The sequence below is a fragment of the Ambystoma mexicanum genome, chromosome 12 (genome assembly GCF_040938575.1).
Source record: "Ambystoma mexicanum isolate Mex_15411 chromosome 12, UKY_AmexF1_1, whole genome shotgun sequence".
NCBI lineage: Eukaryota > Metazoa > Chordata > Amphibia > Caudata > Ambystomatidae > Ambystoma > Ambystoma mexicanum.
This window is the reverse complement of record NC_090936.1, coordinates 1,001,499,253-1,001,514,465: the sequence shown is the minus strand read 5'-3', so window position 1 is coordinate 1,001,514,465 and position 15,213 is coordinate 1,001,499,253. Positions and strand designations below refer to the sequence as shown.

Below are 15,213 nucleotides of genomic sequence, written 5' to 3'. Positions count from 1 at the left end.
GACCCACTGTCCTGCTCGGTGTTTCCTTTTATTCATGTGAGGAGAGCTAACTGGTACCAGGTGCATCCACTTAGTGTAAAGTGCCTGATCCAATTAATGGGAACTGCCCAGCATGATGTGTGAGAGTCTGGTTACTCTCAGTCATCCTCTTTCTCTCCCCAGTGCTTGTGTTAAGCCATGGGGTAGATAAACAAGCAGGGGGGGGGAGAACGGAGAGAGAGAAAGGAGAGAGGGAGAAACGGGGAGAGGGAGAAAGAAAGGAGAGAGCGAGAGAGAGGAGAGAGCGAGAGAGAGGAGAGAAAGAGAAAGAGAAAAAAAGAGGCAGACACACACACACACTGGTTTCTCACACTTGGTTTAGAGGTTAATTCGAGTGCCAGAAGCGAGGGAGTCATCACAATGGATTCCCAAGTCATGTGCATTAGTATTGGGAGCGGGTGCAAACCCTAACTCTGGTGGCCAATTTCTGTAAGAGATGTGGGTGTTGGATTGAAGCAGAGCTTCCAGGTGTGAATCTCAGGCCTCTATTCAGAGATGTGAGTGGTGTTGTCTCGTTTGCGGGTCTGTAGCATCAGTTAAACACTCAGAATATTCCTTCAGTATGTTTTCTGGTGGGACCATGCATGTGTTAAACAGCTGAGGATTACGTTTGCATTAGTTGAAGACGAGGAAAGGAAATTATTTTTAACAGCAATTTTTACTCCTGCCCAAGTCAAAAAGGAAGATCTTTCTGGAATCATTCTGGAGTCACCCAGTGACCCAATCCTAGTGTCATCCATGGCTAGTTCAGGTAGATAATCCGGACCCATCCTGAAGTATGTGCATAGGCCAAAATTTTAAAATGAGATCACAGAAACTACTCCAGGATGAGTTCTGATTACTTCCAGTGATCTTGTATTACCCCAGGATGACAAAGGAAAATGAACACAGTATGCACACCCAAGTGTAACAAAGAGATTCTTATGATGTTAGTCAGGATTTGGTGAGGTGCAGAGGAGAAAAACACTGCCTTGACACTAGGTAGTGGTACATGAGAAGAAGAAAAGTGTCCACGGGCGGTGGAACACTCGCGTCCCCTGCACACTCAGGTTATTGCCAATGACAATCAGTAATTTAAAAAGTCTAGATCATGTTCTCTGAGATCTGTTTCAGTGTTCTATTTTTCACATAAATTGCTTACAACGCAATGGGAAGATAAGAGTACAACTAAATAAATACATACATACATAGCTGGCTGGTTCATCTTTATATAGTGGTATATTCAAAAAGCCATCGTAACTTAGATGCTTAGTTAATGATCTCGGTTAATAATCATCAAGTCGCTTAGTTGTTAATTTCAGAAAACCAAAAATGTTTTAATGCATGCCAGTCTATATTCAGCAATATTATCTATTGTTGGTCATCATATAGTGTCATGTCTTTTAATCAACAAGTGTATACATTTAGAATACAGTAGAGGCCTAACTATTGTCTGGCTAGCTCAACGCGTTTCGGGAAATATCCCTTCTTCAGGAGCTGGGTATTCTATATTATCATAAGACACAGTTCCTTTTTCATAATTTCATAGTTTCTTAATTGAAGTACTTCCGGGCAAACTATTTCCCTTAAAGCAGAAAAGATAGGGATATTTAACAATTTGTATCAAATTTCATAGCACTAATAGCATATTTAAACAAAAAATAATAATGACTACCTCTCATTGGTGCCCCTTTTGTGTATTTCTGGAAGAAGTACTTTGAGTTTTCAAAAATGTGGAACCACCGGGATCCGGTAAATAGATTTCCAACCAAATTTGGGGAGTGCTAAAAAAACAATGAGATATGTATACTAAAGTTGTAAAATGTCATAAAAAACACTCTAAATGGATCTTTAGAGACAGGAAATGCTCAATTGCTTTTCTCAGTAATTTAGGCTCACAAATACAGGAGCTGTAAATATCATAATGTGGCAGTGGTAATCTACTCTCCACTTACCAATTTGGATGGTATGAGAGTCCAATCTGAAGAAAATAAATCCCGTGATGGGGAGAAGTCCGTTCCTAACAGGTAAGTGCAGAGCCAACAAGGCTTGGGGTGATCCCCTGTAAAGTCTGTTTTTAACAGGTAAGTGCAGAGCCTACAAGGCTCGGATCATCCCCTGTGAAGACAGAGGATGGTTGTGTCAGACCTATCTGATGCTCAAGTCCCGCAGGACAAAAGAAGTATCATGAATGAAGACGGTCCAGTAGGTCTACTTACCTCTCTGTTACTCGCAGGTTATGCTGGCCGGCATCCGCAGATGATGCAGGACGTAGGAGACTCGTATTAAGTGTGTGGAAATGGCGCCGACGTGTGTCAGCGCAATGACGTCAGATGTAAACATCTGACGTCATCACGCGGTGCGCATCCCGCACCGTGTCACTAATCCCACACAGTGCTTGCAGGTAAGAGTACAGGCGTACCCTATCTGCAATGTTTGTGAATTAGGTTCTCTAAATGGGGTACACACTTTCATAGTGCTGAGTGGCATGACACCATGGAGAATATGGAGTGTCAATTATGTAGACTGAGCTGGACGTGGTAAGAAGGTCGTAGTGATGAAAATTCCAAATGGTGCAAAATGAAAGTTTTACCAAAGGGCACCTCTGCTCACAATCTTTCCATATTTCTTTTAGATAGTGTAGTGTTTTAGTGGTAATCTGGATCACTATGGCATAGTTTTTACGTCAGTAAGACAAACTGAAATAGCTAAAATCTGAACATAACGTGACTAGTTACATTTGTTTTCATACATATACACGGGGCCACTTCTCCCGAACTTAAGTCCGTACATCAAATTTCGCAATAAGATCACATAAGTCAGCTCCAATTCATTACAAGTGCTGAGGCACAACTTCAAACGATAAAGAGGGAACGCGTGTTTCTGCACCTCAAGTCAATACCTGTTCGCATTGCACCCAGCAGTAATAGGGAGAGGCAGGTGGACAGTGGAAGATGTTGCACGTGTGGTACATGTAAGGTAGGGGGCAGTGCTTTTCATGCTCTTTGATTAGTTTCAAAAGCACTTCAAAATTGCTCCCCCTTGCAGAGTGATGTGTTGCAGTATATGCAGAGGACTATTGCCTTTCGAGCGACATGGATCAACAGCCTCTTTTATTGCTGACAAGGTAGGTGGTGGAACTAGGCTGTGTGGTTATAGTACTGTGAGGAAGATGGCGTGGAGAAAGATAGGATACTACTTGATAAGAAAGGGACACCCTTTCTGAGAGCATTGCAGTGGTTGGATTGGGCGTGGTGGTACATGGATGTGGTCCCGTAGGAGTATTGTCCAAGTAGGCCGCGACTGAGAACGGCATTGCACTCAGTGCATTTCACTTTGGTAGCTGTAGCCATTGGTACATTCCCAACAGTGGTAAAGAACTGCCACACCCATGATTGTCTCTTGGTGCAAGAGGTAGGCACTTCCTCTACCTCATCTTCTTGGTCCTCATCATTGTCTTTGGAAGACACCGCACCGCACTTTTTTTTGTTGTGTAGGTCCTCCAGCTGGTGGTGGCTCTTGGATAAGAGGGATGGCTATTAAGATAAATAGTAGTTTTGCTAATATTCTTCCAAGCATGTGCTCTGTACTAGATTGTTAATGGATAACGAGATAGGATAGGTGTAGGAGCTGTGCAAGGGGAACATTTTGAGCTTGAAAGTTCCGAGATCAGTAGAAGTGCAGTTTCAAGGTGTTTGCGCAGCACGGACCGTGAAATGCGTACGAGTTCGCAAACACTTCGTCATGCCGCGAAAAGTCCACGATGACGTCAGACATTCGCAAAAACTAAAACGGTGGAAAAAGTTGCAAAAGTGTACAGAAGTGTTAAAATCGATGCTAGAAGGTGGGAAATGGCATATTGTGGTGTAGAAAGAAGTCACACCAGTCGTAGGGTTAAACTAAAAGTCCTTTAATTCCAGAATGGATTTGGGTTGGTTTTCAAGGGGTGTTAAAGAAAAGGTCTGGTTCCGTTTTCACATAAAAGAGTTTCCGTTACGTCTTATCAGATAAGGAGCAGTTCTCCTAGCCCTTCAGCGTTCTCTTCCCCTCCTAATACGCCCAGAACACTGCAGCGTTCTGTCCTGCAAAACGCAGAAAACAATGTCTTGGTATAATGTCCTTTTAAATCCCATGCCGTGCCCACTCTCCAATCCGCACTTCGGAAACAGCCTAAATTACCCGGATTAGCTCCACCCCCTTCTTCCTGGCTAGCCGTTGCGGGCCACCATGATGCTTGCCATTCAGGGGCCGCCACTCGGCTCTCCCAGTCCTTGCCGCCAGTGTCCACTGTTCCCCGGAGACCCTTTGGTCCCTACCAGGCCACCTGTGTGAACTGCCCCAGTGACCTCCGCGTCTGGAATCGGACGCCACCATCAGGTAGGAACCGTCTGTCTGGCCCCCTTAGGGTTCCATTGTGATGTGTCTCCCAGTCGGGTTTGCTGGATGGGTAAATCAGGTAGACCGAGTGTCCTTACGGAGACCCGGGTTCTTCTGGGGTCCCCATATGAAGTCATTGGGTCCTCGTTGGGAAGGGTCGTCCTGCTATATGGTGCAAGTATGACATTTAAGTTGTAGGAAATTAGCATGCACTGGTAAAAACCCATGAAATTCACACAAAAAAAACAGGGACGTTATGGTTAAGTTACACTACTAAAAACCTATGAATCTCAATGAAAAAACGTTGTTAAAGGGTCGTTATGGTTACAAGTAAAACCAAAAAATCTTCGCCAGTTATGGCAAGCTGAGCAACCATACCTCGCGCCACCACCATGCACTGCTAAGACTAACACCCATGACAGTAAAGATGGACATCACAAATGCCATGGATGACAGACATATACAAAATTTATTTTGATAAAAGTACTACAAGGGGTTGTGTTTATAATGTTGGTTACACCATGTCAGGGGTGATAAGGAGATCTATCATGAATTACTTAATCTATTAGAAAATGTACTCATCTACACAAAATTTTATTGGAGTGTTTTTGATAATACAGGAACCTAAACATACACAAACATAGGCAATAACTGCACCATGTACAATATTATAATCTTGTAATTTTGGGTAGTAAAATAATGAATGCCACCTTAACAGAGTTTGGAGTAATGTTAAACATGTAATAACTAGCTAACAATTCAAGACTTACTACACACTTGTGCTAGTACAAACAATACCCACAATGCATAGAAATCAGACATATACAGGGAAAGTAAAGTAAAGGAAAAAGAATCAGGGAGAGTAAAGTAAGGGAGAAAGAAACAATCACCAGAAAATGTTAAACATTAAAGTTTATCTTCATGCATACAAATACATGGTGTGTTTGAGGGCTGCTTATTGCCCCATGCATGTGCACCATGAGCCAAGACCAAACCCTAAGGAAAGTACTGTAAGAACATATAAAAAAGAAATGTGTAGATATATAGCACCTTTTAAAAACTTTGGAAATTCTCAGTTAAAAATAAAAACTAGCCTAATCATGTCGGTAAACAAAAACAAGTGGCCCAGATATGTGATGTCATCAATGACATTTATATATTTCTGAAAGCCACAGGGGGACCCCACACTCTGGGTGGGGGTATTAGTATAACTAATAGTCTTGGAAAGAAAGTCCAGAGGGTACGATTTTTAAAGACAAGGTATCAAAGGATATTATACCTGATACATTATTTTAATATACAAATTTTAATCATGATTTTATCAGCACCAGAATAAAAATTTACATAGCAGGAAAATTAAGAACATACAAGTTAAATACAATTCATCTCATCCATACCACTCATACCAAACAACAATATGTATAAGGTAAAACCCATAAAAAGTCATAACAATTAATCATTGTATTCATTATAGAAAAAGGCGTACAATCAATATACATGGCCACAGTAAATTGTGCAAGTGGTCAAAGGTTGGGATGGGTCACATAAATGTCCGAGGCGACCTCATCTCAAATTTGTCAACCGGTTTCGACGTATTAACATTAATTGAGTAACGTCTTCGTCAGGAGATAAAAGAATACACTCTGAAAAGACATGGAAACAAACTCATGAGACCCCTACTTTTGAGTGACAACATAAGGGATGCTATGTATTTTCCAGCAATGCCGGCACAACGCCGCTGAGTTTTATGGCGCTTATTAGACCCAGGTTCTTTGCTAGCGGGCGGACCTGGCCGGTTAGGACTTGTCAATTGAGGACAGTAAGTAATTCCTTGACACCGCGCTCCTGCTGCTTAGAGATATTACCATGAGGCCTAGACTGCCAGGAGACTAACCGCGTTAGTGTGGCTCCCTCCCTTTGTTAGTAGCATCAGCCCTCTGATAGTCATGGCCATTTCTTTTTATTTGATTGTTGGCCGCTTATCCAGGGTATACAGTTCAAAAGTGTTTAAAGCATTTTTAAAGGGAACTATAAAAAAAACAATTTAAAAAATCTCACTCCACTCCAAATATGGGAAACTACAAGGTTACAGTTTAAGTTCATTCACGAGAATTTTCTCAAATGTGTTGCAGCCATTGAGCAACTGAAACATGCCGCACAAAAAGCCATCACCACTTGAAAAAGCTCCATCTGATGCAAAGTGAAAATCAATATCAAGAGCTTCTGATACACAACAACAAAAAGCAGTATGACTTTCTGACAAGAGCAACTTTCTCCAGGGCAAATGAGATGCCAGAGCAAACTGAAGCAAGACTTGCTAACATGAGGACAGGAGCAACATCCTCCAGGGCACATGAGACACCAAAGCAAACTGAAGCAGGACTTGCTGACAAGAGCAACATCCTGCAGGGGACATGAGACACCACTCGATCAGGACACGGGCAACGCCAGGCAACCCAGCTAGTTAAACAAATAAAACCGTGGCTGTCTTATTGAGAAAATTAAGTTTCTCGGGTCAGATGTTCTTTCTTTAATTGTTAGATGCTCTGTCTGCCGTGAAAGTTGTTCAACGGTAATATTAATGTTTGAGCATGTTGTTGTGTTTAAACTTCTCTCAGTTTCAGGGGCAGATTGCCCTGGAAAATGGGGCCTTCAAATTTTCACTGCCCTATGAAGTTTCTTACGCCTAATCCAATACATTGGGATGGGTGGTAGTGAGGGATGAGTTTAGTCTGGTATGTTGGTCCAATGTTCCAGGAAATTAAGTCAAGCAGAGTGTTTTCTGTTAGACTCTTTATGGGGAGCCATTTGGTTGGCTTTAAGGCCATTGTAATGTACATATGATTTTTTAGGCCAACGATATCTAGCTACTTTTGAACAAAGTGCGTTAGCTGAACTGGCCGGGTAGGCCTGGGTAAAAGCGATTATAGTATTCCAATTTAGTACTGCCTGAATTAGCTCTGATATAGAAGTGCATTTTTAGAATGTGCAGTTGCAAGGTGGGCTGTAGGGAAGGTATGGTATCACAAGTCTGACACTGCTACAATTTGTAAAACGTTTATTGAAAATGTTGGGGGTCGGAGAAACCCCTATTTTTGCCCTATAACTAAAATGGGAGTTATCTTGACCATCAAATGGTAAACAAAACAAGCCTAGTGGAGTCCGTCAAATCAAAATGGGCACGCTAACAAAACCTAATGTCTGCCCCATCTGTTGTATAAAAAGGAGAAATGTATGCAAAGGAAACAAGAAAATCAGTGTTTAAAAGAATAAAACAGGTAGTTGAACCAGCTTTCCACCTCACGTTAAACCTCCCGGAGTAAGGCTGTTCTTGTGGGCAGGATGACACACACTGGCTCAATTTCTAACACTCTAAGCAGTTCCAAACCGTGGATTGAGGCCTGCATGGCCGTCTACGTTTAAGTCTCTTTTTTGACTTTCAAAATTGTATTCCAACATAAAATTCACAAATGTCCCCCTTTGCCGGGCTCAGACCCCTCACGTCACAGTTCAACACAAACTTGCCGGGGTTTCCTTCCCCAAGCTTATTGTGCTTCAGGTCTCCCTCAACCGGGTTCAGACCCCTTTCAGATGTCGAAGACTTTTAGTATCGCTGACCTCAAAGCTGCATTTTACTTCATAGTTTGTTCACATGACAGCGTTTCTTCAAGTTTCATCTACACATGAGCAGCGTTCACTTGTGATATAATGTTGCTACTTAACACACACTGGTCTCAGCTGTGAGAGCTTCTTTCTTGTTTTGCTATTCCAATTCATGGGTCAAGGTTAGTGCCACAGGCTTGGCCTCGGCTCCCCAGCTCTGCCGTTCACCTGGGATGGCCACTGGCATCCTTGAAATACAATGCAATCTTCACTTGTGGGATCTGGCCTTCTCCACGTCTGTCTTTCGCGGTCGGTCGGAGGCAACAACCTCCAGTAGGAAAACCTTGGGATTTTCGACCCACTGTCCTGCTCGGTGTTTCCTTTTATTCATGTGAGGAGAGCTAACTGGTACCAGGTGCATCCACTTAGTGTAAAGTGCCTGATCCAATTAATGGGAACTGCCCAGCATGATGTGTGAGAGTCTGGTTACTCTCAGTCATCCTCTTTCTCTCCCCAGTGCTTGTGTTAAGCCATGGGGTAGATAAACAAGCAGGGGGGGGGAAGAACGGAGAGAGAGAAAGGAGAGAGGGAGAAACGGGGAGAGGGAGAAAGAAAGGAGAGAGCGAGAGAGAGGAGAGAGCGAGAGAGAGGAGAGAAAGAGAAAGAGAAAAAAAGAGGCAGACACACACACACACTGGTTTCTCACACTTGGTTTAGAGGTTAATTTGAGTGCCAGAAGCGAGGGAGTCATCACAATGGATTCCCAAGTCATGTGCATTGGTATTGGGAGCGGGTGCAAACCCTAACTCTGGTGGCCAATTTCTGTAAGAGATGTGGGTGTTGGATTGAAGCAGAGCTTCCAGGTGTGAATCTCAGGCCTCTATTCAGAGATGTGAGTGGTGTTGTCTCGTTTGCGGGTCTGTAGCATCAGTTAAACACTCAGAATATTCCTTCAGTATGTTTTCTGGTGGGACCATGCATGTGTTAAACAGCTGAGGATTACGTTTGCATTAGTTGAAGACGAGGAAAGGAAATTATTTTTAACAGCAATTTTTACTCCTGCCCAAGTCAAAAAGGAAGATCTTTCTGGAATCATTCTGGAGTCACCCAGTGACCCAATCCTAGTGTCATCCATGGCTAGTTCAGGTAGATAATCCGGACCCATCCTGAAGTATGTGCATAGGCCAAAATTTTAAAATGAGATCACAGAAACTACTCCAGGATGAGTTCTGATTACTTCCAGTGATCTTGTATTACCCCAGGATGACAAAGGAAAATGAACACAGTATGCACACCCAAGTGTAACAAAGAGATTCTTATGATGTTAGTCAGGATTTGGTGAGGTGCAGAGGAGAAAAACACTGCCTTGACACTAGGTAGTGGTACATAAGAAGAAGAAAAGTGTCCACGGGCGGTGGAACACTCGCGTCCCCTGCACACTCAGGTTATTGCCAATGACAATCAGTAATTTAAAAAGTCTAGATCATGTTCTCTGAGATCTGTTTCAGTGTTCTATTTTTCACATAAATTGCTTACAACGCAATGGGAAGATAAGAGTACAACTAAATAAATACATACATACATAGCTGGCTGGTTCATCTTTATATAGTGGTATATTCAAAAAGCCATCGTAACTTAGATGCTTAGTTAATGTGCTCGGTTAATAATCATCAAGTCGCTTAGTTGTTAATTTCAGAAAACCAAAAATGTTTTAATGCATGCCAGTCTATATTCAGCAATATTATCTATTGTTGGTCATCATATAGTGTCATGTCTTTTAATCAACAAGTGTATACATTTAGAATACAGTAGAGGCCTAACTATTGTCTGGCTAGCTCAACGCGTTTCGGGAAATATCCCTTCTTCAGGAGCTGGGTATTCTATATTATCATAAGACACAGTTCCTTTTTCATAATTTCATAGTTTCTTAATTGAAGTACTTCCGGGCAAACTATTTCCCTTAAAGCAGAAAAGATAGGGATATTTAACAATTTGTATCAAATTTCATAGCACTAATAGCATATTTAAACAAAAAATAATAATGACTCTACCTCTCATTGGTGCCCCTTTTGTGTATTTCTGGAAGAAGTACTTTGAGTTTTCAAAAATGTGGAACCACCGGGATCCGGTAAATAGATTTCCAACCAAATTTGGGGAGTGCTAAAAAAACAATGAGATATGTATACTAAAGTTGTAAAATGTCATAAAAAACACTCTAAATGGATCTTTAGAGACAGGAAATGCTCAATTGCTTTTCTCAGTAATTTAGGCTCACAAATACAGGAGCTGTAAATATCATAATGTGGCAGTGGTAATCTACTCTCCACTTACCAATTTGGATGGTATGAGAGTCCAATCTGAAGAAAATAAATCCCGTGATGGGGAGAAGTCCGTTCTTAACAGTTAAGTGCAGAGCCAACAAGGCTTGGGGTGATCCCCTGTAAAGTCTGTTTTTAACAGGTAAGTGCAGAGCCTACAAGGCTCGGATCATCCCCTGTGAAGACAGAGGATGGTCGTGTCAGAACTATCTGATGCTCAAGTCCCGCAGGACAAAAGAAGTATCATGAATGAAGACGGTCCAGTAGGTCTACTTACCTCTCTGTTACTCGCAGGTTATGCTGGCCGGCATCCGCAGATGATGCAGGACGTAGGAGACTCGTATTAAGTGTGTGGAAATGGCGCCGTGTGTCAGCGCAATGACGTCAGATGTAAACATCTGACGTCATCACGCGGTGCGCATCCCGCACCGTGTCACTAATCCCACACAGTGCTTGCAGGTAAGAGTACAGGCGTACCCTATCTGCAATGTTTGTGAATTAGGTTCTCTAAATGGGGTACACACTTTCATAGTGCTGAGTGGCATGACACCATGGAGAATATGGAGTGTCAATTATGTAGACTGAGCTGGACGTGGTAAGAAGGTCGTAGTGATGAAAATTCCAAATGGTGCAAAATGAAAGTTTTACCAAAGGGCACCTCTGCTCACAATCTTTCCATATTTCTTTTAGATAGTGTAGTGTTTTAGTGGTAATCTGGATCACTATGGCATAGTTTTTACGTCAGTAAGACAAACTGAAATAGCTAAAATCTGAACATAACGTGACTAGTTACATTTGTTTTCATACATATACACGGGGCCACTTCTCCCGAACTTAAGTCCGTACATCAAATTTCGCAATAAGATCACATAAGGGAGTATGTAGAATAGTATGGTAATTGGATAATCTTCACAAAATCAGATTTTTCTGAGGTGTGTGTGTACATACTGGTAAACATTAATACAGGTGGAGTAGTTAGACACAGATTGACCCATGACTACGTGAGACATCCCCGAACAGGTGCAAAGATCAAACTTCGACACTATGCTACCTGCAACACCAAATCCGTAAACTATGCCTTGAGTTGCCCATGTGGCATCTACTACGTTGGACAAACCAAGCGGAAGATGAAGGAACGTTGCAATGAACATAAGAGTAACATCCGCACAAAAAACGAACGATCTCCAGTAGCGAGACACTTTGATGAGAAAAAACACACAGTGGCACAACTAAGATACCAAATCTTAGAAGTGGTACAACGAGCCCCAAGAGGTGGCAACCACGCAAAAAAGATGGACCAACGCGAATTATACTGGATAGACAAGTTGGACAGTATGTACCCATATGGAATGAACGAGGATTTTCACCTAGGAGTATTCCTATGAATAATGTCCAAGATTTACATACATCATCACTGGCATAACTGACACTAATGAGTTATACTATCTATAAATGTATGGAATGTTTCCTCCAAGGTTGGGAACACCTGCTATTATTGACTTCCTGTAATCAGTCCACTTCACAGGTACAAACTAGAATCATATTGTGCTCCAATTTTTTCCTCCCCAGCTTTCAGTGAGAGAGTTGGGTATGTAATATCTGAACTACCATATTATCAGAATATATGTTGATTGTTAGCCAGTACCCATGAATGTGATCTTAAACAGACTGTCAGTTTTTGCCTAAAATGTGAGAACCTTTTATGATGGGTCAATCTGTGTCTAACTACTCCACCTGTATTAATGTTTACCAGTGTGTACACACTCCTCAGAGAAATCTGATTTTGTGAAGATTATCCAATTACCGTACTGTTCTACATACTCACTTATGTGATCTTATTGCGAAATTTGATGTACGGACTTAAGTTCGGGAGAAGTGGCCCCGTGTATATGTATGAAAACAAATGTAACTAGTCACGTTATGTTCAGATTTTAGCTATTTCAGTTTGTCTTACTGACGTAAAAACTATGCCATAGTGATCCAGATTACCACTAAAACACTACACTATCTAAAAGAAATATGGAAAGATTGTGAGCAGAGGTGCACCTTTGGTAAAACTTTCATTTTGCACCATTTGGAATTTTCATCACTACGACCTTCTTACCACGTCCAGCTCAGTCTACATAATTGACACTCCCTATTCTCCATGGTGTCATGCCACTCAGCACTATGAAAGTGTGTACCCCATTTAGAGAACCTAATTCACAAACATTGCAGATAGGGTACGCCTGTACTCTTACCTGAAAGCACTGTGTGGGATTAGTGACGCGGTGTGGGATGCGCACCGCGTGATGACGTCAGATGTTTACATCTGACGTCATCGCGCTGACACACGTCGGCGCCATTTACACACACTTAATACGAGTCTCCTACGTCCCGCATCATCTGCGGATGCCAGCCAGCATAACCTGCGAGTAACCGAGAGGTAAGAAGACCTACTGGACCGTCTTCATTCATGATACTTCTTTTGTCCTGCGGGACTTGAGCATCAGATAGTTCTGACACAACCACCCTCTGTCTTCACAGGGGATGATCCGAGCCTTGTAGGCTCTGCACTTACCTGTTAAAAACGGACTTTACAGGGGATGACCCCAAGCCTTGTTGGCTCTGCACTTACCTGTTAAGAACGGACTTCTCCCCATCACGGGATTTATTTACTTCAGATTGGACTCTCATACCATCCAAATTGGTAAGTGGAGAGTAGATTACCACTGCCACATTATGATATTTACAGCTCCTGTATTTGTGAGCCTAAATTACTGAGAAAAGCAATTGAGCATTTCCTGTCTCTAAAGATCCATTTAGCGTGTTTTTTATGACATCTTACAAATTTAGTATACATATCTCATTGTTTTTTAGCACTCCCCAAATTTGGTTGGAAATCTATTTACCGGATCCCGGTGGTTGCACATTTTTGAAAACTCGAAGTACTTCTTTCAGAAATACACAAAAGGGGCACCAATGATAGGTAGAGTCATTATAATTTTTTGTTTAAATATGCTATTAGTGCTATGAAATTTGATACACATTGTTCTAAAAAAATATCCCTATCTTTTCTGCTTTAAGGGAAACTGTTTGCCCGGAAGTACTTCAATTAAGAAACTATGAAATTATGAAAAAGGAACCGTGTCTTATGATCATATAGAATACCCAGCTCCTGAAGAAAGGTTATTTCCCGAAACGCGTTGAGCTAGCCAGACAGTAGTTATGCCTCTACTGTATTCTAAATGTATACACTTGTTGATTAAAAGACATGACACTATATGATGACCAACAATAGATAATATTGCTGAATATAGACTGGCATGCATTAAAACATTTTTGGTTTTCTGAAATTAACTAAGCGACTTGATGATTATTAACCGAGCACATTAACTAAGCATCTAAGTTACGATTACTTTTTGAATATACTACTTTATAAAGATGAACCAGCCAGCTATGTATGTATTTATTTAGTTGTACTCTTATCTTCCCATTGCAATGTAAGCAATTTATGTGAAAAATAGAACACTGAAACAGATCCCAGAGAACATGATATAGACTTTTTAAATTACTGATTGTCATTGGCAATAACCTGAGTGTGCAGGGGACGCAAGTGTTCCACCGCCCGTGGACACTTTTCTTCTTCTTGTTACCCCAGGATGACCTCATGACAACTTCAGGATGGGGGTGTTGGGGGGGGGGGGGGGGCGGAAATCAGGGTGACCCCATGACAACTTCAGGATGGGCAGGGATTACTCCAGGATGACCCCCCCCATGACATGATGAGTGGGGGTGTTACTCCAGGGGGACCCCCATGACAACTTCAGGAATGGGTGGGGGATTACTAAAGGATGGTTCCATGACACTTCAGGATGGGTTTGGAATGGATTATTGCAGACTTCAGGTGTTATTTCATGATGCTTCCAAAATATTTAGGAAAAAGGTTCGGAATGCTCCGCATCCCTTGATGCCCGCCACCCCATCATTGCATTGTATACTAGAGCACTCAAATATCATTCTAAGTTCGGCGATTTAGTATACGAAACTGCAAATCCACCCCACGATGTCACACACCAATCTGTATCAGTTCTCACCTCTAGCTAACATGGCATCACACCCAATAAATTCCCACAATTACACATCACTGCACTAAACACACTTTCAGTGAACTAAACAGAATCCGTTAAAGGTCTACCTGCATGACAGACTGCTGACAGTCACTTCACCCAATATCACTAAGAGCAGCTCACTATTAGTTAGACCATTCACCACACCCAAAAAACACCCACTGACCACAGGAAATCATAGACAATACCCAATAGCACAAAAACATGTACCATTTACAAGTTGGCACCAACCTACCCAGTGCCCCAGATAAGATTTTGAGGTGGGAGTATTTTACTCCCCATGTTTAAACTTTGAGAATAAATGATATTTCAAGAGAGTAAAAATGACCTCTCTCCTTTGCAAGAGAGTAAAATGCATGACATCCAGCCGAGTGCAAAAACTGTATGGAAATCATTACTATGCGGCAGCTGTCTGCATTGTGACAGAATACACCTTTCATTATCTCTCCTGTATATATTTTAAATGTTGAAAACCTAAAAGCCTAGCCAATTACATAGTAAAGCAAACATGAATTGTATTGTGTTATGAGGTTCGATAGCAGAATTGTCTTTTGATGTTTAATGAAAGTCCTAATTTCCTGGAGCTATTACTACCTAATGGTATGCCAAGGTTATGCTACAACAGTGCAGAGAGGGAGGAACTCCATGCTAAATTCTATACCACGGTCAAATGCTTATTTATATAGCGTTTTTGGCAAAGCGCTGTACATAGAACACATTTATCACCAAACACAAGTCAGTACTCCTTTATCGACCTTGAAAGGCTGAGTTGGCCTTGCCAGGATTCA

At 41.8% G+C, this 15,213-nt stretch overlaps 1 protein-coding gene across 1 annotated transcript in view; it reads left to right on the top strand.

Annotated features, from left to right (window-relative positions):
• The window catches only part of GCC1 (GRIP and coiled-coil domain containing 1), a 338,240-nt gene that overhangs the window by 135,394 nt on the left and 187,633 nt on the right, over positions 1-15,213 (top strand). The gene's annotated exons all lie outside the window — the stretch shown is intronic.